The sequence below is a fragment of the Pteropus vampyrus genome, unplaced genomic scaffold (genome assembly GCF_000151845.1).
Source record: "Pteropus vampyrus isolate Shadow unplaced genomic scaffold, Pvam_2.0 Scaffold8, whole genome shotgun sequence".
Classification (NCBI taxonomy): domain Eukaryota; kingdom Metazoa; phylum Chordata; class Mammalia; order Chiroptera; family Pteropodidae; genus Pteropus; species Pteropus vampyrus.
In genome coordinates, this window is record NW_011888789.1 from 9,925,662 (window position 1) to 9,953,141 (window position 27,480).

Sequence of the window (27,480 nt, forward strand, 5' to 3'; positions counted from 1 at the left end):
ATGAAGGATTAATTCATTTGCTTTAAATATGATGATGATTGATGATGATGATGATGATGATAATTGGAAGGCTGAAAAATAATGCCTTATTGTTTCTTAATAAATGTTTTTCCCCAGCCCTAATTACTTTCCTAGGGAAGTAATTTCAGTTAACTCAAATTCCTTGCTCTTTAAGTTCATGCTCTTTAGGTCAGTGTTACTTAACAAGGTGGAGGAAGGCCTGGCAGCATGAGCAGCACCTGGAAGCTATTAAAAATTCAAATTCTCAGAACTAATATACAAATTCAGTAAATTGCAGGATAAAAAACCAATATACAAAAATAAGTTGCATTTCTATACACTAAGAATGAATTATCTGAAAAAGAAATTAAGAAAAAAAATTCTATTTATAACAGCATCAAAAACAATAAAGTACTTAGAAAAAAATTTAACCAAGGAGGTGAAAGGTCTGTACACTGAAAACTATAAGACTTTGATGAAAGTAATTGAAGAAGACAAAGACAAATAGAAAGATATTTTGTGTTTATGGATCAGAAGAATTAATATCGATAAAATGTCCATACTTTCCAAAGCCATGTATAGATTCAGTGCAACTCTTATCAAAATTTCAATGGCATTTTTCAAAGAAATACAATAAATAATCCTAAAATTCAAATGGAACCACAAAAGATCACTAATAGCTGGAGCAATCTTGAGAAAGGAAAACAAAGCTGGAAGTATCGCACTTCCTGATTCCCAACCATACATACTACAAAGCTTTAGTAATCAAAACAGTAAAGTACTGCCATAAAAATAGACACATCAACCAGTGGAGTAGAACTTAGAGCCCCAAAATAAATGCACACATGTGCAGTCAACTAATATTTGGCAAGAGGGCCAAGAATACTCAATAGGGAAAAGGTAGAGTAGTCATTTCAACAAATGGTGCTGAGAAAACTGGATATTCACATGCAAAAATAAATAAATAAAATTAGACCACTGTCTTACACCACTCACAAAAATTAACTGAAAATTGATTAAAGACTTAAATGTAAGACTTTCTCCCAGATGCTTTAAGTTTCCACTGTGTTCTGTTATTGAAATCTTGCCTATTGTCTATGACTCAATCCAGATGGCAGCTCATAATGCATTTCCTGACTCTCAAACTTCACCCCCACAATTGGCCTGTCCTCCCACTGCCATCTAAAATATTTCATACATCTTTGATGTTCATTTTGCCAAAATAATAAGAAAACAGATTTGGTTCATTCCATTATGAAACTTTCATTTTATGTACTTGGAAACTAGAATTTTTCTTATGTGATTTAACTCATTTCACACCGTCATACTGTCAGTATTTTCCTTATTTTATGTATCTAACTGAATTGAAAACGTCAGGAGATTATCCTCCTCCTTCTTCCAGCCTGCCATCCCTGCACCCATCTGCCTTTTGTACATAGTAATTGTTTAGTATATTCTAATCCCATCGAGGGCCTCTCTGCATTACAACTAAATTTACTCTAACATTTACTACATGTTACACTCCTCAGTCTTTGGCCTTTTGCCTATCATATTTATCTATTCAGCATGATAATCTCCTCCTTTGCAACTATTCTGTGCATCCCTGTCTTTCAAAAATCAATTCTCATTTGTGATAATGTGATTTATAATAAGTAATTCATATTTAGTCTTTGACCTCTTTCTGGCACAGAGCTCCTAAAACCCTTAGGATTTCCTAAGTGATCAGGGAAATTGAGGTGTCTTTCATTATGTTAGTGAGGTGACTTTTGGAAAGCAGCTAGGGTTGAGGGCTGGTTGCCAGAATAGCCAACCATGTGATTGGAGGATTGGAACTTTCAGTCTCAGGCCCACCCCCACCAACCACCTCCAGGGGAGAGGGGCTGGTGACTGAGTTAAATCGCCACTGGCCATGTGTTAATCAATCATAGTTATATAATGAAGCCGGCATAAAAACCCAAAAGGGCAGGGTTCAGGGAGCTGCCATGTGCTGCCATGCTGGGCTCTAAACTCTGTGAGGACAGAAACTCTTTTTGTTCAGTGCCTTGCCCTATGTATCTCTTCATCTCGCTGTTGATTCATATTCTTTAATATCTTTTGTAATAAATTGGTAATCTAGTGAGTAGTTTCCTGAGTTCTGTGAGCCACTCTAGCAAATTAATTGACTACAAGGAGGGTGTCCTGGGAACCTCTGATTTATAGCCAGTTGGTCAGAAGCACAGGTAACCTGGATTTGGGATTGACATCTGTAGTGGAAGGCAGTCTTGTGAGACTGAGCCCTTAACCTGTGGAAACTGATGCCATCTCTGGGTGGATAGTGTCAGAATTGACTTAATTTGTCGGATATCTAGCTGGTGTGGAGAATCGCTTGGTGGTGTGTGCAAAAACCCAAAATCTTCCTGTTTATCTTCTTTCTCCACAAAGCCTTTTTGACTGTTTTGACCTATGCTAATATCTTATTAAATAGTATACTAGCTATTACTCTGTATTTTTCTGAAACTGTTTAGTGACATATTTTTGTTGTTTATGTTATACTAGACATGATACCTCAGCTAAATTTTAAGCTTCTTGAGGGCAGAATTTGCAAATGTAACCTGTTTAGCACTTAGTAAGATGTCTTGTCCATAAGTGCTGAATAAATCTGTGCTGATGAAATGCATACCCGAATGGCTCAATAAAATTCCATCCTGTTACTTCTGGTGACCATTAGTTTATATGTCCTATGCCATGCCCAAAAAAGGTTAGTACTGTCCTCTACAAATAAAGAAAATAATCCTTAGTAGGTAGCCAACCATACCTGTGTTTTCCTATTCTGGGCCTACTTTTATCTATGTAATGTCAATATCTATAATAATATTTAGATTGGTTCTTTAGCCTAGAATTTAGGAATGCAAAATTGCTTTTGAATTTGTAATGATAAAATAATAATTCTTGTAACATGGGTATTATATTCACATTCTCTGGGGAGAGCTATATACTGTTTATAAATATGCTTATGAACAAATGATTAACTATAACAGTTTCTGAAAACAAACTAGTAATAATCTTTATAACCTAGGTACCTAAGTGAATAGTTTATTCATTAGCAAATTCTTACAAAACACTAGGTGCAAGGCATGGTGTTAAGTTCTCTCTGTATATTAAGACATTTTGTCCTTACCATGGTCTATTATCTCAATTTTATAAATGAGAATAAACAAAGGTACAAAGAGAGAAGATGAGATGATGTGCCCAAGGTCACATAGGTGGTTGAGCTAAGATTCCAACTCCAAAAGAAATGTTCTGGTATTTTAATTTCTTTACATTCTTAAACTTTGATTCTTCTGTTACTCTAATCAGGCGTTCCAAAGGGCTGGGCCCATCTGTGATTCATCTTTCCTCTTATCACTGAATGTAGGTCATTTTTAGTCTGTACTTGTTGCTGAAAGTTTCTAGGTCTGTCTGTCACTCGGGGTTCTGTGCCTTTGGCCTTTCTGATAGTTCAGTTCTTTCTTCAAATTCATATTGTTCTGCACACTATGATATTGAGAGAAGAAATGTGAAATTCCTTTGAAATTCCTAAGAGAAAGCTGCTTCCTTGGAAGCAAACTTAAAGTAGAGTGTTCTTTTGCGAAGCCTCTAATATTTCCTGTGGATCCTTCTTCCCTTATTCTCCTTTACCAGGCAATGAGCAGTAGTTTAATACATTTGTTTAATTAAAGAGTTATATAAATTACTTCTGCTTATGTGGTAACCTGTTTATGGACAAGGCAGTACTTATCCAATTCAAAGTGCAGTGCTCAGTGCCTGGCATATAACAACCACCTAATAAATATTTAATGAATTAGTGTGTGAATCGATGTTGTGAGTCACAAGTGCACAATACCAATTTGTTAACTTAATTGCTTAGTTTCTTTGTGTGTGTATAGAAAAGAAAATTCTAATTTCCTTCATTAACGAACATTATCAAGCATTTAATCCACATGATGCTATCCTAGCTAGCACCCAAAGTTAGCTAAAAGGAGACATAGTAGTAGCTTTCTTTGAATTCTTTAGGATTTAAAGCACAAAAACAGTGTTGCTGATGAATTTGCACAAGATCTGCAGACAAAGAAAGGTATTACATAAAAAAAACTAAGTGGATATTACTATCGTTCCATGGGCTGCGGGTATTTATTGTCCAAATGGACTTATGTGAAAGGTTTCTAATGGAAAGATAACAGACTTATGGCCTCTTCAAATAGAGGCATTCGTATTCTGATGCTAGAGTTTCAGAGGCATTCGGTTACTTTGAATATTTTCATATCTTTTTACTACTGGGGCCTTTAGAATCGGAACAAATTGATGTCTAGAGTCCAAAAAAGCTGTTTAGTGTGTGATAGTAGAAAATTAAATAATGCATTTGTCCTGCAGGCTTCTGGCTCTCACACTTAGGCAAAATCAGTGGAACACTCACAGCCTCTTTTATGAATGCTGGATGTCTTCATTGGAATGTGAGGGAGTCTATTTAATTACTGACCTCAAATGGGGATGTAGTTGCATTTTTATATTTGAATTTCCGTTCCTGTCTCTAATAGCATTTACTAGCACTGCGAACAGTGAATTACCATCTCAGAATTCTGGAGATCTTTTTTTCGTACCCATTCTATGTACTATCTTCATCAAAATGGAGATTGAAGATTTATAAAGCCAACATATTGTATTTTGAGGACCTTGAAAAATGGATGCACTAAAAAGAAAATCGAAGGCAAAGTTAACTTGGGAGTGTGTGGCATTGCCTGTGAATGTTCAAATTTCTGGCAACCCTTCGTTACACCAATCTAACTGATTATAATTTGAAGGACACCCAGGGGCCACCTTGACTACAGAGTCCTAAAAACAGTAAAGAGTAAATTGAATAAGAGAATAATTCTGTTTCTTTAGCATTTAGTTTTATGTTTGTATTGGGGGAATGGAGAAAAGAAAACATAAAGTCCTTTGGCATTTTCTCAGTTAATTTCTTCTCCTAATTGCTGTTTGGCCTAATTCTTTTTTTTTTTTTTTTTCTTTTTTTTGGGTCTGTGTTTCCTCCTTGCAGGCCTCTTTGCGGCTTTGCATCTCGGGGGGAGGCGGGGTAGCATATTCAGGACTCCACTTTCAAACATGTGTTTCTAAAAGGCAGAGTGAGACATCTGCCACCCACCCACTCTCTTGCCTACCAGGACATTCCTCATCTTCCTTTAGCGGGAGTATAAAATTAACCTCCTGCCCACACACGGTAGAAAGGGCTCGCTTTGTTTTCTGCAAGCCATCTTTTTCTTTCCTCCCCCTCTCCCCATCTCTGCATTTCTCCTAATAGCAGAAAAATACAGAATCGGAGAAATAGATGAAAGCATAAAAGAAAAATGTTAATACTGAGTCTGTTTCCTTTGAATTGCATAGCACATTTAATTATACAATATACTTGGGTTTTAGAGTCCTGGGTTTATGAACTACTGTGTGAGCTACCAACCTGCCAAATTTCCCTCTTTTACTTCAATTTCTTCATGTTGTGTAGAATAGGAGTGGAAAGGTGTGGCCATGGCTGTTACCAAAGTGGTTCTTGGACCTCCCCAGTCTGGACAGGTCGGCTTCTGGATCTTAAAAGAGGTTGAACACAAGAACAGTAATTGTGAAACGGTAAAATATCTGACTAGACATTTTTCCAAGGAAGACATACAGATGGCCAACAGGTACATGAAAAGATGCTCTACGTCATTAATCACAAGGGAAATGCAAACCAAAACTATGAAGAGATACCACCTCACATCCGTTAGAATGGCTATTATAAAGAAGACTAGAAATAACAAGCAGTGGTGAGGATCCGTAGAAAAGGGAATCCTTGTGCACTGTTGGTGGGAATATATATTGGTGTAGCCACTGTGGAAAATGGTATGGAGGTGCCTCGAAAAATTAAAAATAGAACTACCTTATGACTCAGCAATTCCTCTTCTGGGTACTTATTATAAGAAAACAGGAGCACTAACTCAAGAAGATTCATTGCAACACTATTTACAATAGCTAAGGTATGGAATATTATTCAGCCACAAAAAAAATTAATTCTTGTGATTTGTGACAACATAAATAGATCTAGAAGGCATTATGCTACGTGAAATAAGTCAGAGAAAAACAAATATCATATGATCTCTCTTATATGTTCAAACTAATATAGATAAATAGGTAGATGATAGAATAGATATTAACAACAGATTGGTGGTTGCCAGAGGTAAGGGGTGGGGAATGAGCAAAATGGGTGAACTTTTTTTTTTTTAGTTAAAATAAATTTTTAAGAAGTCCAGATGGCAGTTGTGAACCAAATATACAAAACAGCCATACATTTAGATGCTACTTTCTAGCAGTTAAGGGAAACTACCAATGGCCTGCGTAATTCAGATAGTTTTTATTTTAAGAAAGAGAAAACATTTATCGAAAGAGGCAAACATATTTCTGATCCCATGTTCTGGAAGGAATTTCATTAAAATATTACCTGGCATAATTCACGGAGCTTCTGAGTCTTTCCTGTTTATGTAGAACTTGAGTTACTAGACTATTGTTCTCTTTAGGCCAGTGGTTCTCACATTTAAATGTGTATCAAAGTCACCTGGAGGGCTTGTTAAACCAGATTGCTGGGTCCCACCCCGCAGAGTTTCTGATTCGGTAGGTCTGGAATGGAGCCAAAAATTTGCATTTCTGGGTGCTGCTGATGCTACAGGTTAAGGGAGCACACTTTTGAGATCCACTACTCAAGGACACAAGAAGTCAAAAGTTTGGTCAAAATTAACTTCTTTTTGTGGATGCCTAAGCAATGTCGCTGTCAGTTACAGATCTTCGCTTCTACCTAACATTTTACATTGTGTCCTTAAAGCTTGGTAAAAATGTGGGATAGGGCTCTCCCAGAAAGCTTTAATTTTAGTGTGGCTTGTCACAGTGTCACTTTGCTTAGAAAAGTAAAAACGTGTTAAGTGAAGCAGGATCTGCTTGACCACAGTGGGCTAAGGAGAGTTTTTGATGTAATTGACCTTATCTGTCAGAATATTTGTTAAAAGTCAAGAGTTGTTAAATCAGTAGTGCCTGACTTCATTACTTAAAAATCTAGGCCTTAATACAGCACTTTTTAGTAATGTTCTCTGGCGTGTTAGAAGAGAACATTGAGAAACATGATTTATGGGGTGGACACTGGCCCACTCTCTGGGTGGTGCAAGTCACTCCCAGTAAACATGTATCTCACTTTTAATTTTCTTAGCAGGTATCATCTATTAATGCATGAGATGCCTCTACTTATTTTACTTGCAGTGCATTTAAACAAGGTTTTGGATTTTAGCTCAGAAGTTTATTAATGTATGTCCTTGAGCAAATTTTCTTATTGTCTCCGACTGGGCCTCATTTTTCTTCTCTATTAAGGGGATAATAATACCTACCTGTAATTCTGGTTTCTCTGCAGATTAAATCATATGGCCTGTAAAATGATTGGCATGTAATACATACTTAATTCTTCCCCTTTCTCTTTTTATGTCACTTGTTTAATATTAAATTTTTTAAAAATAATTGACATTTCCTCATTCTAGACATAATTGGAAAGATTCTTTGGTCTCATAACGTTTCAGTTTTCTTCAAGCCTCAGACTGGAGGCCCTCCCAGTTTAAACATTGGCAAACTTTAAATTCTGACCACTTATTTATTCCCTTTATTATCTTTCCTTCTCTGTCTCAACAGATGACAATGGCCACGGTTTAACTGTCTACAACTACTGTGGATTCTTATCGTGCCATTTGTCACCTCCAAGTTAACAGGTTTGAATATGCCTTTCCAGTTCTGATTGGTCCAGATAACTTATCCAATTCTATTGTTATAGAACCAAGTATCTCTTTTTACATGAGTTTCAAGCTGCGCAAAATGCGTTCACCCTTTTGGTTTGGGTGCTACCTGCTGGTAGGGATATGGGGCCTGTGTCTAAGGGGGTGAACTGGAGAAGGGTTGGAACGGTGTCTCATGCCCCAAATCTATGGGAAAGGACATGTCTGAGGCAGTTCTCTTCTGCTTTAACAAGTTTCTAGGGCGTTTATCATCCTGGGTCTCTTAGGAACCTGGATGGGGAGAATCTGCTTGAGGACACTGACTGGGTCTTATTTACTCTCTTATTCCCAGTGCTTTAGCCCAGTGTCTGCATAGTACATACAGGCTCAATCGTTATTTTTGAATGAAAGAGCTAATTAAAATAGCACAGTGTCCTTGGGATTTCTATACAGTCTCAGGCGATCCAAGAATCTCACGAAAAGTTGGCAAACAAATTCTTCTTAGACCTATTCAAATTGGAAGTAAAGCCTGAAGTATCTCATAAAGACCTGTGAAGCTTTACTAGTTGATGAGCTCTATGGTGGAATGAGTGTTGGGCCTTTCAGTGATGCCTGAAGAGCATTGCTGCCTGCTCTGCACCTTAATTATGTGGCTGCAGTAGAGTCCCCATAGGTACAGAACAGAATGTTGGAGCAGGGCCTTGGAGATTGTCTAGGGCAACCCCCTTGATGAACAGAGGAGAAAACTCAGGGCGCTCATGGGGAGTCTACTTTTTCTGGCACAGACGTGCCTACCAATACCTTTTTCTACCTTGAGTGACCCAGCAATGAGTTCTGTGAGTTAGCACAAACGGGCAGGATACGTTCTGTAGAGAAGCATGCTCATGATTATGATTGACCCCATGTCAGTCGCTGGCTCTTGGGGACTCACCATGATTGGTAATTGAATAGCGATACCATTTACTGAAGCCATCGGCACTGACCTGTTGGCCATGGGATTCAGTCTTTCTTCACTCCAACACGAAATCTTTAATTAATAGCGTCTGAAGGAAAACAAATAAGAGAACAAAGCTGGCAAAGAAAGCCCTCAATTATGGAAAACCAAGACACTGATCTTAAATAACAAGACATTTTTAAATGGATGAAAACAGGTACACAGGTGCAGAGCCCAGGGATGCTGGACATGGTTGGTATACATTCAGGGTCAGAGACATGCTCTGAAAGTGAAATAAAACAGTATGAGTGGCCTTTTTGAAGCCCAGGTACCTTATGCAGGCTTCACATTTTATTGGGTTGTCCTGTTATTTCTTACTATGTTACAAATAAGTGGTGTTTTCATTATCTAACTATAAAAACTCTTTTCTCCCCTCTGTTTTCTGTGCTTCTTTTTTTTCCTCTCTCTCTCTTGGTCTCCACTGCCATGCGTGTGTGGAGAAAACATTTCAGAAGCTCCATGAGATTATCTCAGTTGAAGTCATTGATTGATGTATTAACAACTCATTTTTCCTAACTGTTTTGCAGGGTGTGGTTTGGTGAGGTGGTTATTATTGGAGGGGCTAATTCGTCTGATTTCACAGTAGTTCTGTTTTCCTGTGGATGACACCCTTTGGTCCTTTATGCAGACAAGAGACTGTTGCATTCATTCATTTGGCATATCCTTAGTTAGGTGTGGTTAGAGAATTTCAAGCAGAATGCTAAGTCTCTAACCAGAAATGATAGTGTTGCCAATAACAAGGAGAGGCTGGCTAATAACATTTCAATTTTTAAATTCTTGGCCCCATTTTTCTTTCATGCTGAAATGTTATTGAAGTAAAACTGCTTGTTGAACACACATTAATTCTGGAATTTGTAGTGACTGCAATCACACGTAGCTGAATATGCCGGGCTCACTGCACAAGCCTTTTGACATTTGAGGCCAAATGTTCAAATCACAAAGCTGAAGGTCGTGGCATGTATCAGACAGGGGAGAATTAAGAAGATGCATAACCCCCACAGTTTCTAGTGCAGTTTTTACAAACCTGTCGCTATTACCAATGCATTATTTATCAGATTAGGTGAAGGAAGCATTATCTTTTTTAAAAAAAAAACAAAAAACAGGGCTTAGTTATGGGGGAGAGTGAAGTCCACTCATACTGTCAAATAGGAAAGCATCTTATTTCAAGTCTAGACTCTTCTTGTTGTACTAATGAGCCTTCTGTTTTGATTTCTAACATGTTGTTGCGTATATTTTTAGCCTGATTTTATGCCATCGGAAGTCCTTCTATAACTGACAAACATTTGCATGAACATGGCTCGTTAGGTATTTTTAGATCTCCCGTGGCCTTTAGACAAGTGTAACTAAACTAGGGTGTTCTATCCTGTAGGATTCAGCTTCATAAATATTGGAAGTAGTGAGTGCAACTAGTGTCGGCCAGCTTCTCTGAGCAGGAGAGCTGGTCCCTGAATGATTTGGAAGTTTGGAATGAAGTGAAAGGAAAAATAAGCTCACGTTTACATATACAATCCTCAAATTTATAAAACTTGGATTGTCAAGTCTTTATTTACTACCCCCAAAAGTTAAAAGACTCTTAATTGGGCAGTGAGATGGCAAATACTAGCTCTGCTGCTTTCTAAGCAACAGAGCAGGGAAAGATTCCTCTTTTCAAAACATTCCTGAGGCTTGCTTTCCCTAGAAGAGGTTATAATCTCCCCAGGGAGATTGACAGCTTGAGAAAAACCAGCATTGAAGCAACTCAAGATTCCTCATGGAAATGTAGGTTAAAACAAACTCCACATCAGGAAATATTCCAGATGCTGCAACATGAAATACAGAGTCTGAACTTGTTAACTTGAAATTACACCAGGACCACAAAACCTCTGAAATACACATGGCTTCATCAGATTACTCAAAATCCCCTGAGTAGATAAGGTTTAAACCAAGGAAATGGCAGTGTCTACAGTGCTAAACCACAATGCCAATTAATTTTTATTCATTGATTTTTGAGGGTATGTTTTATTTATCATTCCTGCATCTTTTCCCTCGTTTAGAGTGTGATAAAGGCCTTTAAAGGTTTGCAAGCTGCTTAAAGCCTTTGCTGGCACATTGGAGACAATTTTCCTTATCTGTCTCTTTCTGCCTGTTTTTCTCTCTTTCTTGATGTGTTTTGTGTATATGCCCTTCAGGCTAATTTGGATCACCCTGCCCTTTACTTCAGCACATTTAGAAGGCTCACTTGTCATCAATTGATTCATTCTATTAATATTTTTCAGACTTTGTCCATGTAATGGTCTATTTATTTAGAAAGCAAAACAGGAAATGTCAGGTGATTTTCATTATTGGCACATGAGCAGATCTTTACTTTATTATTCCACTTTTGCATTTAGGCAAATGAAGCAGATTTGATTCCTCTGCTTGAAATTGCTGGATGTGACACTATGTTTTGAGTGTGAGATGTGGTGGTTTTGAGAACAAATGCTCCTAAGTGGAGGCTACAGTATTGTTGACATGATGAGGTAGTTGGGTAGTTAGCAGAAAGTTACAGTGTGTTATACTCTTTGACAGGAGTAGTGATGGGCAAGCTGGGTAGAGAATGGGCATTTAATGAAGAGTAGTTGTTGACAAAGGCCATATTCCATTGTTTCCATAGATGAGCTGGGGCTTTTTAATTCCAGAGCTCCCTATCTCTGGGTTTCTATCCCATGCTTCTGTACTGCTTACCTTCTGAATCTCCTACTTGTGTGCTATGCTCTGATGAAAAGAGGAATGCTCAGGGTTGCTTCTGGAAAGGTTCCCTGAGCAGAAGCAAAGTGGAGCTCTGTGCAGCAGTGGAGAGCCCATCTATCATCTGGATGAGGTGAAAAAATCCAATATACAGGACCATTAATGGATCGTAGCACATAACAATAGCAATTCCATTTCAGCTGGAGAAGGAGTGTATTCATCCCACCCTTTGAACGTTGTTCACACATACTTTTTAGCATTGTAGGAGCAAATAAGAGAACAGAAAGTTGTTACAAGCAAATCTTGTAGAGGTGCATTCTCTACAAGAATGAAGAAGCACTGCTTCATTAGTCTGCTTCTGAGGAGACGGCAGATAACTGTGGGGAACAACTTGCTTAAGGTCATAACCATGGTTCTGTGATAAGAACTGAATATAAACCAACAAACTGCCCAGCAGGACAGACACAGACCTGCATGCTTACAAGAAGCTGGAAGGGATTTTGAGAAGTTCTTTAATCAAGGCCTTTCATAATATATGAGGAAATGTCTGTTATGTGTGGTTGCATGATATATGTGTGAGCTTTTTTGGTATACTTAAATGTGGCTTTAATGCTTAGAAAGTTTAAGGGCTACTTTAATTTTGAATATTAATGGTTTATTAAAAGTACAAACTCAAAAACCGAGTTCTCAAGCCTTTAAATTCAATTTACAAATCTAATTATTCTTTTACTAAATCTAGCAACTTTAGCAATCATTTTTAAAGAGTTTTTTACAACCTAGTTAATTAAATCACTTAAATATTTTAAACTACACTTATAAATTTAATATATTCGATTTTCTTTTTAAGTACTTAAATTGTCTGACAAATAAACCTTCCCATGTGCTTAAATAACACTTGTAAGTTAAAGTTATAAATATGGTGGATCTCAGTTCTCCTGCATGTTATGATATTATTTATGACTTTAGAAATTTTTTATAGCTACCAACTTAAATTTACAGTTTTAAAAGCTATTTAATTATGTAACATTTAAAATTTGAATCATAAATGTGATCTTGATATTCTATTATGTTGAATTCTCTTAAACAATACCAATGGTTTATTTTTAAAAACCTGTTATATACAGAATATTCTTAAATTTAACAAAAAATAACATGCCGGGACTCATTTACTTCAGTATATTTGCACTTTATTCTAAATTTCCCTAAGATTAAATGACAACCTAATAAGAGAAAGAAAATGTACCAAGGGAATGGGGTCCCTGTCCTAGTATAGAAGAGTTATGGACTTTAAAAAATAGGAAAGGATAGAGATTCTAAAACTTTAAAGGGATTTGATTCATAGCTCAACCTCAAATTTAAGTAATATTAGAACTTAATTTCTTAGTCTCTCTTCCGAAGTTGTAACTGTCTGTAGGCATGTAACTAACACAGGTGGATTTTATATTGTTGTTACTTTCTTAAGACATTAAAGGTCTTCCTCTCTGGAACATCACATCCTTATGTAATACTTTCAATACCTTTTTGGGTTGGGTAGATGTTGGATCTGTATTCTTAAATGTTCCCTTCCTGGCAGAACTACAATTTACATAGGTTATACGTTCAAAGCATTTTCTGTTGAATTTGCACCTGTCATGGCATTGATTTAATGTGTTTCCACAAACTGAAATGATGTCTCATTTCTACCATGTGGCATAAACCCTCCTCTATGCTGCTGCTTGCAGTTTCAAGATGTATTTCCTTTATTGATATAACTATCAGAGTTAAACACAAAAACAAAAACAAAAACAAAAATAGTTACAAGAGAGGAAATGAGAAGGCAAGTGTATTTATGCAAATGTGGAAAGTCGCTAAAGCTAATAGGGAAATAACAACTATTTTTAAAAGTCCATTAATCACTTTTTCACACTGGGTGCTAATGGTTATATCCTGAGAGGCAGTACCTCTTCTGGTTACTCTGAAGCCAGACTACCTGACTTTGCCTTCCACTCTCTCATGTTTTTGTCAATAATATCTGCCTAACACATCTAGAAAACAATAACAACATCTTCCTTAGAGAACTGTTGGTGAATTAAATCCACTAGAGTAGAAGCTTCACGAAGACAACAATTTTATCGGTTTGGTTATCGATATATCTTCAACACCTAGAGTAATGCCTGGATATCACCTATGTTAAAAACAAACAAACAGCAAAACTAACAAACAAACAAAAAACTTAAAAAACTAAATGTGAAGTGCTTAAAACAGTGCCTGGAATATAGAAAATGTCCAATAAAAGTTGGTGATTATTATACTTTGGTGACGACTTGCCCACAGTCACTTGCAAATTTCTAATCTTGTACTGATTTATTAGGAAATAGTTGGCCAATAATTCCTATGCAGGTTGCTTCACACCTGTATTTATTTGTGATGTGTGATACAACTTTCGTCTAGAGAAAAACTTTGGTAAAGCTGAATAACTCCAGCACTTTAGTGCCCAGGTTATTTATAACTTTTTGGGTTTGTAGGTCTTCTTATCCTGTTCAACATATGTGCAGCTTTCATTTTTCACTGTTTTTTTTTTTTTTCTTCTGTAAGTTATCTTGTCCTTAGTTTTCTTTGACGATCGTCTAGCCTTTTTTCTATTTTCTTTGTGCACCCTTTAAGTGGAGGCAGTCTTTGAAGGTCAATTCTTGGCTGTTTATTTTTATATTTCAGCTAATCTTCCTGGCCGACCTTACTGACTCCTATGGCTTTAAGTAAACTTCCCTTTATTCCTATCCTTGACCATCTCTTAAGTCATAGACCTCCTCCTCTCAAACATACTTGTATGATATCTACTGTGTTCCCAAACTCTGATAACAGAATATTTTTTCTCACATTTGAAATTCGAGAGCTGTTAGAATCCTCCAGTCTCCTCTCCAGAACCCTGATTATAGTCCAGGTCTTGTCTGTTCTCCCTGTACAGTGTTTTTCACCATTTGATATTTCCTTTACACAATCACTGTATCAGTTCAGACCCTTATTAGTAACCAGCTGGGCTTTTTGATCATCATCTAGTTGGTGTCCCCACCTCTAGTAGTTGCCTCCTTCAGACCACTTTCCATACTGCTGTCAGGGTTGTATTCTTCATAACAAGATCAAATTATATTTCTCCATACTCGAAAGCCTCTGAGAAGTCTCAGGTCTCTCATTTCCAGTTTTATGTCCCTTCCTTCCTTCCCACATGCCTTTGTTTCATTGTGAAACCCAGTCTGCTCACCAGTGTCTTATTATGGTCCTCCTCCACCATGATAAGCAGGATAATGCCTCCCAGCCATCTCCTCACCGCAACAAGAGGTTCTGATCCCCAGAACCTGTGACTAGGTTAGGATACATAGAAAAGGGGAATTAAGGTTGCAAATGGAATTGAGGAGCTGAAGATGCTAATCAGCTGATATTAAAATCCAGTGAGTAGCCTGGGTTATTTAAGTGGGCTCAGTATAATCACAAGCGTCCTTAAAAATGCAAGAGGAAGGTAGAAGAGTATGAGAGCTGTAGCTGCAGGAAAAGATGCGTGTGATGGGATGTGAGATGAACTCACTCTGCTGTCGCTGGCTTTGACGGTGGAGGAAGGAGCCACGAGCCAAGGCATGTGAGTAGCTTAGTCACTGGAAATGGCAAAAACAGATTCTCCCCTAGAGCCTCCGGGAAGAAACACAGCCCTGATGATACTTTGAGTTAGTCCAGTGAGACCCATGTCAGACTTCTAAACTACAGAACTGTGAGATAATGAATTTGTGTTTTAAGCCACCAAGCTTGTCGTAATTTGTTAGAGTAGCAATTGAAAACTAATATACCTAGCTTCATGCTGTTACTCAAGCTGATCATAATGTTGAAAATAAGCTGCTTCTTTATACTGAATTATTGAATTCTGATAGACTTCAAGGTCTAATATAAATCTCACCTGCTCCATTTTTCCCAGATTCTTGCAGTCAAAATTCATTTCTCTAATCCTACCATACTTACCTAAAACCTTATGTCCTATATCAGCACTTTCTCTTCTTTTATGCGCTATATGTGTGCCTCTCAACCTTGTGTTACGAGTGCCCAGAAAATAGGATTCGTATATTTATTTTTGTATCCCTTCGCAAAAGCTTTGCATTCAAAACAGTGCTTTTTGAAGCACATTGTAAAAATGCAACAGAGGAAATGATGCTAAACATGGAGTCCTGAATGCCCACAAGATGGAGGTATTTCCTTAAAAGAAATTTCCTTTATCCCATGAGGTTATTTCTCTTTGACCCCTTTTGAAAACAGAAATTCAGTTCTTTTTTGTTGAAAATGGGAGTGTTGGAATTTCAACAGTCTTGTATTTATAATAATAATTTTAGGATTTAAAAAATCTTAAATAATGAAAATTTCCTTGACCATTTTAAAAGTTAATATGCACATACATTAGAAAATAAATATATGTCTATATATTTGCCTTCCGGGCCTTTCATAAACAACATAACTGCATATTTATGGGCAGTACAGGCTAATGATGGACGACATTTCATTGAGCATAGTTGCATTACATAGTATATTTTCTGTGTTGCCTTTAGTAGGAGGTTGGGAGAAAATGGGAAATTCTCCTACTTGCTGCAATTTAATTTCACCTGTTCTATTAGAATACCAATTAAAGTCAAGGATGCTCTCTCCTAAAGACTCTAAGGAGTGAAATTCCAGGTTGTGTAAACATGTTTGGCTGTAATGAATTTAGAATGTGAAGACGCTTCTGATGTCTTCTGACAAGCCGGTTTTGAATATGTAGGTTCATTTATACGCCCTCATTGTTCTTTTATAAGATGTCTACCTTAAAAATTGCCTCTAATTCAAGTGCCAGTTATCTTTACATTAATGGATGATTAGTTTCTAATAATGTCCTTTCCTGAAAGCTACCTGTTCTTCTCTTTCCAATGCCAAATTTATCATGGATTTGTGTTCTAGGAGATGAGAGAATCTGTGTGTGGGAGGTGTGTGGACACACCAAGTTACTTGGTTTCAAAATGGGTAAATTGACAGTTTGAAAGTGCAATTTAAGCTATGAAGGCAGGGTGGAAGATAATTTAAATTCATCAGAAATACATGAGATTCTGGATTCATTGTTTTTAAGGTGTGCAGCATTAATGTTCACAGTGATCCAGGACCATTATATCTGAAAGCATCCTAGCCATAACAGCACTATGACAGGCAAAATTCAGGCTTGTTTGAGTAACCTGTCAATAACTGTCTCCAAATATTTAAAGAACCTCAGAGAAGGAAGAAAATTATCTCATGCAGTGTGGCGTTAAAGGAAAAACTAGAACCTGTGGGTAAATTTGGGGGGAGGTAGAATTCATTCACTACCACAAAGCATCATCTTGCAACAAGAGCTGTGCAATCATGTAGTGCACTTTTGATAACCAAAAGGCTGGATGATCACTTTTTAAGACAGGTTGTGTGGGAAGTATGGTGTTGGATGACCTTTGTGATTTTTTTCCACCCCTACCAAACCTAAAATTCTGTGATGTTATCAAAAGAACACGAACACACACACACACACACACAGTCTCTATGAATTTTCTAAGTTTCTTTAAAAGAAATCCAGAAATGTGCCAACATATTCTTTAAATATAATAACCCAAATATAAATTATTAGAGCAGACTTTACCTGCTCTTGACTTTTGTCAGATACATCGAGATAGTACTCCCGACTCAGTAATCAAGGAAACTAACTTAACCTGGAAGCATGATTGTGGTACAGGGTTTGCCAATGCTAGAGTGATGAGTAATCAGTGAGAACATGTGAAAATGAAGCTTCGGGTAAATGGAGATAGGAAAGTGCATTTGAGTATCATAAAAACAAGGATCACCATCTTTTTTCCCAGTCCATACTTCTTATTTTCCCTACACACTTTGGGAAACCTTAATCATCCTTCATGTTGGGTAGCATAACTCACTATGGTAAAAGTTACATTTCAGTGCTCTTTTTCTATGAAAGAGAAACAAGTTGTCAAACTTGAATATTCAGTCCCTAGCTCTCCTGTTGGTCTGTGGCCTTGGTCTCCTAGAAGGATTATATTTATGGAGGTCAAGATTCTTTATTCTTTCAAGTTTTATCACGATCTGGAATACGTAGTTTCTAGCACAAACTAGTTTATCACCTAGCCAGTGGCAGCAAATTGCTCTGGGACTTTTAATCTAGCAAAATGACTAGAGTCACATTTAGCTCTCATTCCTGAATAGCAACATATGGTGTCACTGAACACCTCCAGGCAAAGAAGGTGTGATTTCCATGGGACAGTGCTGATGACTTTTTAATTAGGATTCTTCTCTTCAGCATGCTGCATTAACAGGTGGTCAGAAGAAAATTGAGAGTGTAGGAGTTCTTGAGAAATGGGGGAGCCCTTGGTAATTGGAGTTAGAAATGGGAGAAAAGTGTCCAGAGAGGCTTCTGCAGAGGGAAAATAAAGAAAATATTCATGCCGTGTGGAAGGTGGGAGTTACAGAGGGTGGTAGCTGATGATATAAAATAATCTATTATTACACCTTTCTCAGCAAGTTAAAAATGCTGTAGTGATGTGATAGGAGCTATTAGCCTATTCTGATTAAAGAGAAAGCAAGTTTCATGAGCATAATTCATTATCAGACTAGTATAGGTAAAAGCTTCTAATTATCAAGACATATACTTGGTTAAAATTTGGAGCCAATCAGATTCACTTTCAACATAGGCAATTTATTTAGGCTCCATGAGGCTCATTTTCTTCATCTTTAAAATGAGAATAATACTTGCCTTAATTGCATTACCTTGCAAGTTAAAGTAAATGAAATAATGCGGGGAAGGCACTTAGGCTGGTATCCATCCATAGGTAGTATTCAAAAAATAGAATTAAATAGTATGTTCAGGACCCAAGCTAAGAAACCTCTAAGTTACCAAAAACAGTCATTTTTTTTTTTTTTTACTGGCCTAGCCTGCACTGAATACATATACTGAGGGAAAAGGAACTATGCAGCCTTGATTTAATAACTCTCTTTGCTTCTGGATACTTCATACATCTTCTGTGCCTTAATTCCCCTGCAATTCCAGGAGTTTGATAGCACTAAATTCTCTCTTATCTCACAGAGAAGCCAGAAAGGTAAATATTATGAATCCGCATAATATTTCCATTCAACCAAAAAGGGCATTTGAAGGAAACTATAGTGCATTTTCTTAAGACCTGAATGATCAACACAAGGTTTTCAGCTCAAAATCAGATCTCCTGACCCTATTGCTACATTTGTGTCTGACATACATCAGAGTTTTTACACCTCGAGAGGGAGAAATCTCAAAATCTAATAGATATTTAGGTACATGGCAAAGGCATCATTCTGGAGGATAAGAATAAAGGAAAGAATGCTGTAACTTCTTGTCTTTCTTGAATGCGTAATGGATGCTGCATCATGACTAAGCCACTCCTTTGTCTTTTGGATACTATTGATGAAGGATGTTGTAAACATAGTATTGGACAAATAATGTCTCAGTAAATACTTTTGGATTTTATTTTTGAATGACTTTCCAGTAAAATAGAAAGTAAAATTATGAGCACATATTTAGCTAGGAGCTAAGGATCAAAAAAAATAAATATAGGTCTATGGCCATGCCACCCTGAACAAGCCCGATCCTGTCTGATCTCAGAAGCTAAGCAGGGCTGGGCGTGGTTAGTACTTGGATGGGAGACCACCTAGGAAGACCAGGTGCTGTAGGCGTAAAAACTAAAAAATAAGGGATTGTAAGCTGACAAGGTCTTTGCAACCTGTGAGGTCAACCAAGGGTTGCCTCGCCTAGCAAATAATTATGATTAACTGAGAAATATTAATGTAGGTCTGTGTAAAATGACTTGTAAACACCACAGTATGGTGTGGGGATTTTAGGGAAAGACTCTCCTCTTTTAAATAGGCTTTTGTGACCAAAACATAACATGATAGAATTTTGTATAAATTATGCACTAATATAACATATACTGAGCATCTCTTCTTCTAGTTATGGCAGTTTTGTTGGCATGTGGGTATATTGACTGAGGATTCTGGCATTAAGGACATTATGAAAGCATACATAAATACTTACTGAAAAGAATTAGCGTAGTGTTTGTATGGCATTAACTGGAGAAGCACAACCTAGCAGCATTAGGTGAGAACCACCCCATACTCTCCACCAAGGTCTTGCATTTGTAGTTGGTAGATCATTAAAACATGCTTTCATAGAGATGATTTCACATTCAGTTTCCAACAACCCTGTGAGATTGAGTTCCCATTTTGCAACTACAAAAACTGACTTAGAAAGGTTTAAAGAATAGTCTTAAGTTCGCACAGTGAGATAATAGGGGTTCCAGCACTTGAACCTGGACTTCTTGATTCTAGCATCACATATTGGTGGACAGCTGTCTGCCCAAACCCCACCTCTTTTTCTGAGCTGTTGCTTGAGAAAGACTATTTGGTGACTTTGCTCTACAACTAGAAGTGGCAGATAATGTTTAGCTACCAAATACCTCATCACCTTAAACACCCAGTACCTAGGGAATGATCATTCCGAGGGATTCTTTAAGGAAATAAATCTTTGTTGATTTGTCGTATGCTTTAGAAGGTTTGATTAAAAGATTTCACAAGGAATAGAAAATGGAGGAACTGGAGCAACTTCCTGTCATCCGCATCCCTGCAACTCGAAGGCACTGCATAAAGCGTATCATATTTTAGCTAAGACAGCATTCAGTGAGGGCTCTTATAATTAATATGAGTTGCAACACCTTGCAAACCAATATAGAAAATATTGGAAAGAACACTAAATTTTTTGCTAGATTAATGCAAGTTCCCCAGTGGACCCTAAAGCAATTAATACCAAAAAAAAAAAAGGCAGTAAAAACATCCAATTGTTGCATTAGCACTTTCCCTCTTATTACATCTTTCTCTTGTTAGTGTGTATCCATGTTCATTCCTCTAGCTTGGCTAGACTTAGTATTCTGGAAGCTAACAATGCTATCTGCAGTAGACCACAACCACTTTTATGTGTTTTACTTAATGAATTAAACAAATATATACTGATGGACGCATCTTTTGCCTGATGGCTATTGTAGAATGTGGCATTTGGTGAGTATTTAAAGATCCACTAAGTTATTAAAAGAAGAAACTGCCATTACAATGAGATATATTGATGCTTTATTGTGGATTACTGCCAACTATTTAATGGCTGTATAAATTACAACAAAATAAACACTTCAGTGTTTGCTTGATGATTTGGTACTGGACAAGTGAAGCGGTTTAATTTTTTCATGCCCTGTCTTTAAGGAGTTAAGACAACAAGAACAGAATGAAAAGACTGTAAGACCTCAAGACAGACCTCAAGTACACAGTGTTTAAATGAAGTTTTCCACTTATGCAGAAAGTAGAAAATTTAGTGTTCCAGGAAATCTAGGAAATCTTTATGTAGAAATCTATTATAAGAAAGCAAAAGGAGTCTTGAGATTTATGTAGTTAGATAAAAAGAGTCTCGCAAAAGAACACTTAACTATTTCTATAAGTCAGAAAAAAAAACCTCATAATGAAGGAGAGTATGTGTAGGGGTTTGAGGCATAGTCAGGAGAATGGTGCCAGTGCAGGGGGTGCAGCAGCAGTTTAGAACCTACATTGAAAAGAAGGGGGGAGAGTTTGGAGAGCATCGGCCTAGGGGAGCAGTGCACAAATAAAAGAATGATGAGTGATTCCTGGAGACATGAGTGGGTTGGCAGGATGAACAATAGGCTGATAAGTGGTCTTAAGCTGAGGTAAATGGTAGAGTGGGAGGAAGCTAGAAAAAGGACTATCTGGCAAAACGTTGAGAAAAGTGTGAGCTTTTGATCTGAATGCAGAATGCCCCGGTAAGCAACCATATGAACTGTAACCTTGTGTTTTTAATGGAAATTAAGACAGTCTGACAAGAATGATAGCATACTTATGGGAAGGGATGTGTGAAATAGAGACCATTCTGGGAAAATAAAATTGAGCATGTAGTCCCTATCACCATAAAGCCCGTTGGTAAATAAAATATGGAGAAAATGTTCTTTGCTCAGAAACTCTGAACCAAGAATCTTTTTGAAACACAGAAGAGGTAAAGTAACTTGCTTAAATTCACAGAAGTATTTAACAATGATGAGCATAAAACCCACATTTCCTCTTGCATTGGACCTTTCCATACGTTACTTATACTGACAAAGAATTGTGAGTAGAGTGAGAAAACATGAAAAATGGAAAAAGATCTTGGGATGGAAGGCATTGCATAAAGGTAGAGTGTTGGAAGCCAACTTTTCCATGGGGGGTTAATGGCACAGGTGTGAAAGTAACAAAAACAAATCATCAAGGTAAAACAGTCATCACCCTACCAGACTGATCGAGCAGTGAACCAAGCAAAGCAAAATGTGAAAATAATATTCAAGTTGTCAATTGTAGAATGTAGTGTCTCCTTAAATGCGATTGCCCTGACAGTAGGTGACAGAACCTCTAAGAAACGATGAGCTGATGACCTCGATTACAGGGAAAGTGCCAACCTTAGTTGACAATGTGGGAGGATGCAGAATCTGGAAACAGGCCCATCAAATTTATCTGTGGGAAGTGGGGAAGAAAAGGAAGACTGAAAAAAACAACAAACTAGAAAAATATCTTACAAATGAGAAATCTACATTTACTCCGGAATGTAAATTCCACAAAGACAGGGATTTTTGTAAGTGTTATTCACTGCTATATCGCCAAATTTCAGAGTAGTGCCTGGCACATGGCAGTCATTCAATAGTTTTTAGATGGATGGATGGATTGATGAGTAGATAGGTAGATGATGAATGAATGCCTGATGCTTTTTCCCAACCTTTGCACAATAATGGGAATTCACCTAAAAGTTGAAGGTATTCCCTTCACGTGCTCAACAGCCCACTACAGCTCACAAATGATATGAAGGACATCTAATTTTTTTCTAATTCTCAATCAAGGACATTGCATGGTGGAAGGTAGAAAACACCAGGATAATAATTAGATTCCATTTTCTTTGGTGCATTAAGTAAGAACCTCCCATTTGTGCACACAGCTGACAACATAACAATAGTTTTGGCTATTTTGGAGTGTGTATGTGTGTGTACTTGTACCATAGGATCTTTACATCCAGATGCAGACTCATGTGATATGTTCATCAGAAATATCAATTGTGATTTTTCCTTTTATGTTCTACCCACCCCTTTCTTGATTGTGTATCACAGTTCATCCTATCTGGTCTACTTTCTGATCCTTAGTATGTACAAAAACAAAATATATTTTCTTTCTCTCTTTTTTTGGGGGGCGGGGGGGGTTGGCACTCAATTTTGTTTTGTTTGATTTTTTTTTTTTCATTTTACCCAGCTACCTCACTAAAACAACTTGAAGAAAATGTTTCCTAGCTCCCCAAACAGGGATAACAACTGTTGAGAGGTGGATTATGGGAATATAAATTACCCTTCCAGACACAATATATATGCTAATATTATGTGTAAGAATTATTGCTATCATCACAGGGTTTGTGCACATTAAGTATTCTATGGGTTTCCTTATTTTTGCTGGTCTCCTTTGTAATTAGGGTGGAGCCATAGGACTAATTCTGGTCATTGAACAAAAGCATGATACATTACTTCTGGGTAGAGGTTGTTATAAGCCAGCATGATGCCTCATCTCACCTTCTCTGCCTCAGCAACCTTGAAGGCCACATGTTGAGATAGTGGCATCGAAAGATGGCAGGATGATGGGTCCCTGAGTCCTGGAGAAAGGAGGTTTCCCATTGACCTGCTTTGGATTTTATGTAGGCAAGAAATAAGCCTTCATTGTATTAGGCCACTGAGATTCATTGCTTGTTGCAGTAGCTAAGATAAATTATCCTGACTAATAAAGTTTTATATAAGGCTTTAGTGAACTGAACCACTTTATAGCGGTTGAGAGGAGACCTCCCAGAGGAATGAATTATAAATCTCTCCTTAGGTGGTTGAAATTGATTATCTGAGCCTCAGTAGGTGAGGTCACTCATTAGGTAAATCACTTAAGTCGTGGGGGGTTGAACTGTGAGGAAGAAATGGGGATTGAGTTCAGTGTCCTTCCCAGTTGGGTCTGGGAGGCTTAACCTGAACTTTTCACATTTGGTGGATTAGGTAAGAATATCCAGGAATAAGGGGAAGAGTGTTTGCTTGTTTGGTTTTGGTTTTGCTTTACTTTTATTTTTCCTAAACATTAACAGAAATGCAAACAAGGAGTTTAATTCCAGAATCCAGCCTTTGTGCTATCAGTGACAATTGAAATGAGAGCACTCCAATGAGAATGCAAGACAAAGGAGAGCTGGGTCTGGGACTGCTGCACATCTGTTTTTCTCCACCACTGCCTTTTTTTGCTAAACACGTCTAAACAGCAGTCACATATAGGCCCAAAAGGTGACAAAGGCAGCTATCTTAGCCATCCAGAGCCTGGCAACTCTTTCCCTGTGCTGATCTGTCCCAGGACTTGAGCTTTGCACTTACCTGTGTTTCTGTAGGACCTTCAGCCTTCTAAAGTGCTGCAGGCTTATCTTGAGGCTCCAGCTTTGAGCAAGTCCTTCCTTGTGGTTTCCCAAGGGACCCAACCATAACATAGGCCTGCCTCCTCTGTGGGGGGAGGAGGGGCGAGAGAGGAAAATTCGACACCTTCTTTGAGATTGTTTTTGTCCCTCAACCATTCCTACTGTTTTGCATTTTGTTTCAACGAGAAAGTGGGGACAAATTAGTCTGGTTCCTAATTTCTTGTTCTTATTTAAGTTTTAAAAACTGTGGCATAGGTACATGTTATTGGTACTTATGAGCATCATGACTCATTCCATTTCTATTCAGAGCATATGTAGAGAGTTTGCCATCCATACTGTACTCGGAGAAGTATCATCTCATTCTACTATGGAACATCTGTTGAGCACCAGCTGGCAGGTTCTGGCACCATCACTTTCAGCTACTGTTTACAGAGCACCCACTGGGTGCTTGGTCTGGAATAAGTAGTACAGTTAACAGACTAAAAGTTCTTTGAGGGCAGTGTTTTTGTCGTCATTGACTCTGCAATTTCAGGCAGTATGTTGCATATGGGGAGACCTCAGTTAATGTCTCTTGTGTAGGATTTTCAAGATAGTGGTGCTGTGTGAGAGCTGGAGTAATTCTTTCTCACTCAGGCCTACTTGCTTTCTCTTACTCTTGGGTGAGGATCGATGTTGCCGGAATCACCTTTTAACAAGCCTTCTAATGACTTTGCTACAAACACAGGTTTCAAGAACCACTGAGTTGGGCCATGGACCTCCGCAAGCATAATGGAATGCAAAATACCAGCCTCCATGAAGGGATGCCTGAGGTCCAGTCTTGGCTCTGATATAAAATTAGCCAGACATGTCATCTCTCTCTGGGTGTTAGTCTATCCATCTAGCTATAAAGCAAAATACCAGCCTCCATGAAGGGATGCCTGAGGTCCAGTCTTGGCTCCGATATAAAATTAGCCAGACATGTCATCTCTCTCTGGGTGTTCGCTAGATCCATCTAGCTACTAAATGCTTGCAGAGTTTTCTTCCAAGTCTAAAATTTAATGGATCTCTGATTTTCTTTCATTCATATATGCATTTCCCACATACATGATTTTGGGTGTTGTGTATGAAGATTAATAAGGAAAAAGGGATATCTTCTGCGCTATAGGATGTGAATACACTCTGGCCTTACCTGAGAACCTCACGACACGGGGTCAGAGGAGTAACTGTCCTCAACATCACCACTGACCAGCTACTTCCCTTAATTTCCAGGCTAAATTTTTCTTCTGTTATCTCCTGCCCTGCCTTCTACAAGGCTACTTGTCCTAGATTAGCCTCAAGTGAAATTCAGACCGCGACTGAAAATTAAGACAACCCTCCATCTACAGCAGTTCTTTTCTGTTTATTTTTTTCCTCAAAGCTTAGGCTGGAAAAATAAATGAAGGGTTATGCATATGTATCTTTTCATTTTTTTCAAGCTTCACAGCCCAGGGTCTGGACGTTGAGCTGTGATGCTTTGATCACCTATTCTGGCATTAATATTGATTTCCATTCTGTTCCCTTCTTATTTTTTTTCTCCTTCGCTCTTGGAATTAGGTCCCTCTTTTCAGTGTCTGTTTCTCATTCCTTCTGTGATCATTAAAGCAGGGCATTCATATGAATGTTTAACACCAGTCGTGTTTACCAACATCCATTGTGTTTACCAAGCAGCAGCCCCCTTGCGAGTCCTGGTTTATCTGATGTGCTGTACTTAAAATGACAATCCTAATCGTCTCACGTAAATTTCTTTGTACTTTAAAAGACATTTGTCTGTTTTGGCAATTCATTTTACTTAATTCTGAAGTTAATTTTAAAGTTTTCATATGTTCAAATCTTAGAATTTAACCTTTTTCCTTCTTTCTCTCTGATTAGTTTAAGAATTTCCTTTTCCGTATTAATTATTCCTAGTGCACATGTTGCTTCCATAAACCTGGACTCATGGTATTTTATCTTCTCTTTGGTCTTTTTTAAATTTTCTCTTTCTCAGCCATTATATATTATTTGAGTATATACCTGCATAATTTCAAAGTCTATATCAAATCATTGAAAATCAGCTTTTCTCTTCTCAGAATGTTCACTGTTTAAAGATGCCACTACTAATGGTGTTTTGTTTTGTTTTGTTTTGTTTTTTGTTTTTTTTGTGCCAGAAATATTTTTTGAATTTGTGAGTGTGGAGAAAATTTGAATGGAGCTATGCACAGGCTATTCCGACATCCGTTCAAAGACAATCATGTCTGGCTATTAAGCAATACAGAAGGAAAAAAAAAATACTAAAAACTAGTTACATCCAGTCTCTCATGAACCAAAAACTTAATATTGTGTTGTTCTGTACTTTTTACCAAATACCCAGTAATCATCATTCAGTGGTTATATCTGGATACATAGTACAACTTATAAAAATTACATAATTCTATCGTGTCTTGAATGCTTGCTGGTAATTAACAAAGTAACCATTTTTGAGTTTCTATATTTTTTTCCTCAAAACTAGTGGTTTAAGGGAGTGGCTTCATAGTGTAGTGGTTAGCACATTTACTTTATACACAGAAGGTCCTGGGTTCGCGCCCCAGGTGGAGCCACAAACTATACCCTGGGTGCACCAGCCCCCGCTTCCCAAGTACACCAGGACCCAGGGTATACGCCTCGAGCGTGTGAGAGGAGATGCCCTGCCTTCAGAGGCCCAGTTCTTAAGGGGAAATGGCAACATCCATAGGTCAGGGGTGGAAGTGGGGTAGGGGGAATTAAAGAGGCGGAAAAAAAAAGAAAACTCGTGGTTTAAGTAGGAAGACAATCTTAGAGCATGATGATTGGTAAATAAAAGTAAATATTCATAAGAAATTTAAAATTCTGTGCCAGAGAACTGACATTACTAATGAAGATGAATAAAAGGCCTTGTATTAATCAGCAGAATTTTATTTTAAGAAGGAATGGAGTTGTTCACAAATTTATAATTCATGCACTTACCAGTGCGCTTCCTTGTCATAGCCCTTAGATACTGATTGACACATCTTAGACTAATATTCAGAATCTCCGTTATAAAAGAAGATAATCTAAACTAATCAAATGTTTCCCACTGCAAAAAGTTAAAGTTTTTATTTAGCTTATTTCACAATATAACAAAATCTGTGTGAGCCAACAGAGTGGCCTTTAAATATTTTTTAAAATATTTAAATATTTTAAAAAGTTTAAATATTGACGTAGTGACTCTGTTCTTTCAGGTTGGTGACTAAACAGCCTTTAACCAGATATCAGTAGTCCATAGGTTAGAAATACATATATGAAAGCCCCTTCTTCAGCAACTTCTACAAGTGACCTGTTGTCATAAAAAAGTTATAACATTGTACTAAATATTCTGATTAAAAAAAAAAAAAAAGTAAACTTAGCTTTCAATATCTGTCCTTGCTAAAATTCTTATTTCAAAATCCTGTGCTCCC

General features: G+C 37.5%; 1 protein-coding gene and 1 pseudogene across 4 annotated transcripts in view; both read left to right on the forward strand.

The window, feature by feature from the left end:
• The window catches only part of UNC5D (unc-5 netrin receptor D), a 507,025-nt gene that overhangs the window by 186,083 nt on the left and 293,462 nt on the right, over window positions 1-27,480 (forward strand). The gene's annotated exons all lie outside the window — the stretch shown is intronic.
• Window positions 19,094-19,212, forward strand: LOC111729254 (annotated as a pseudogene).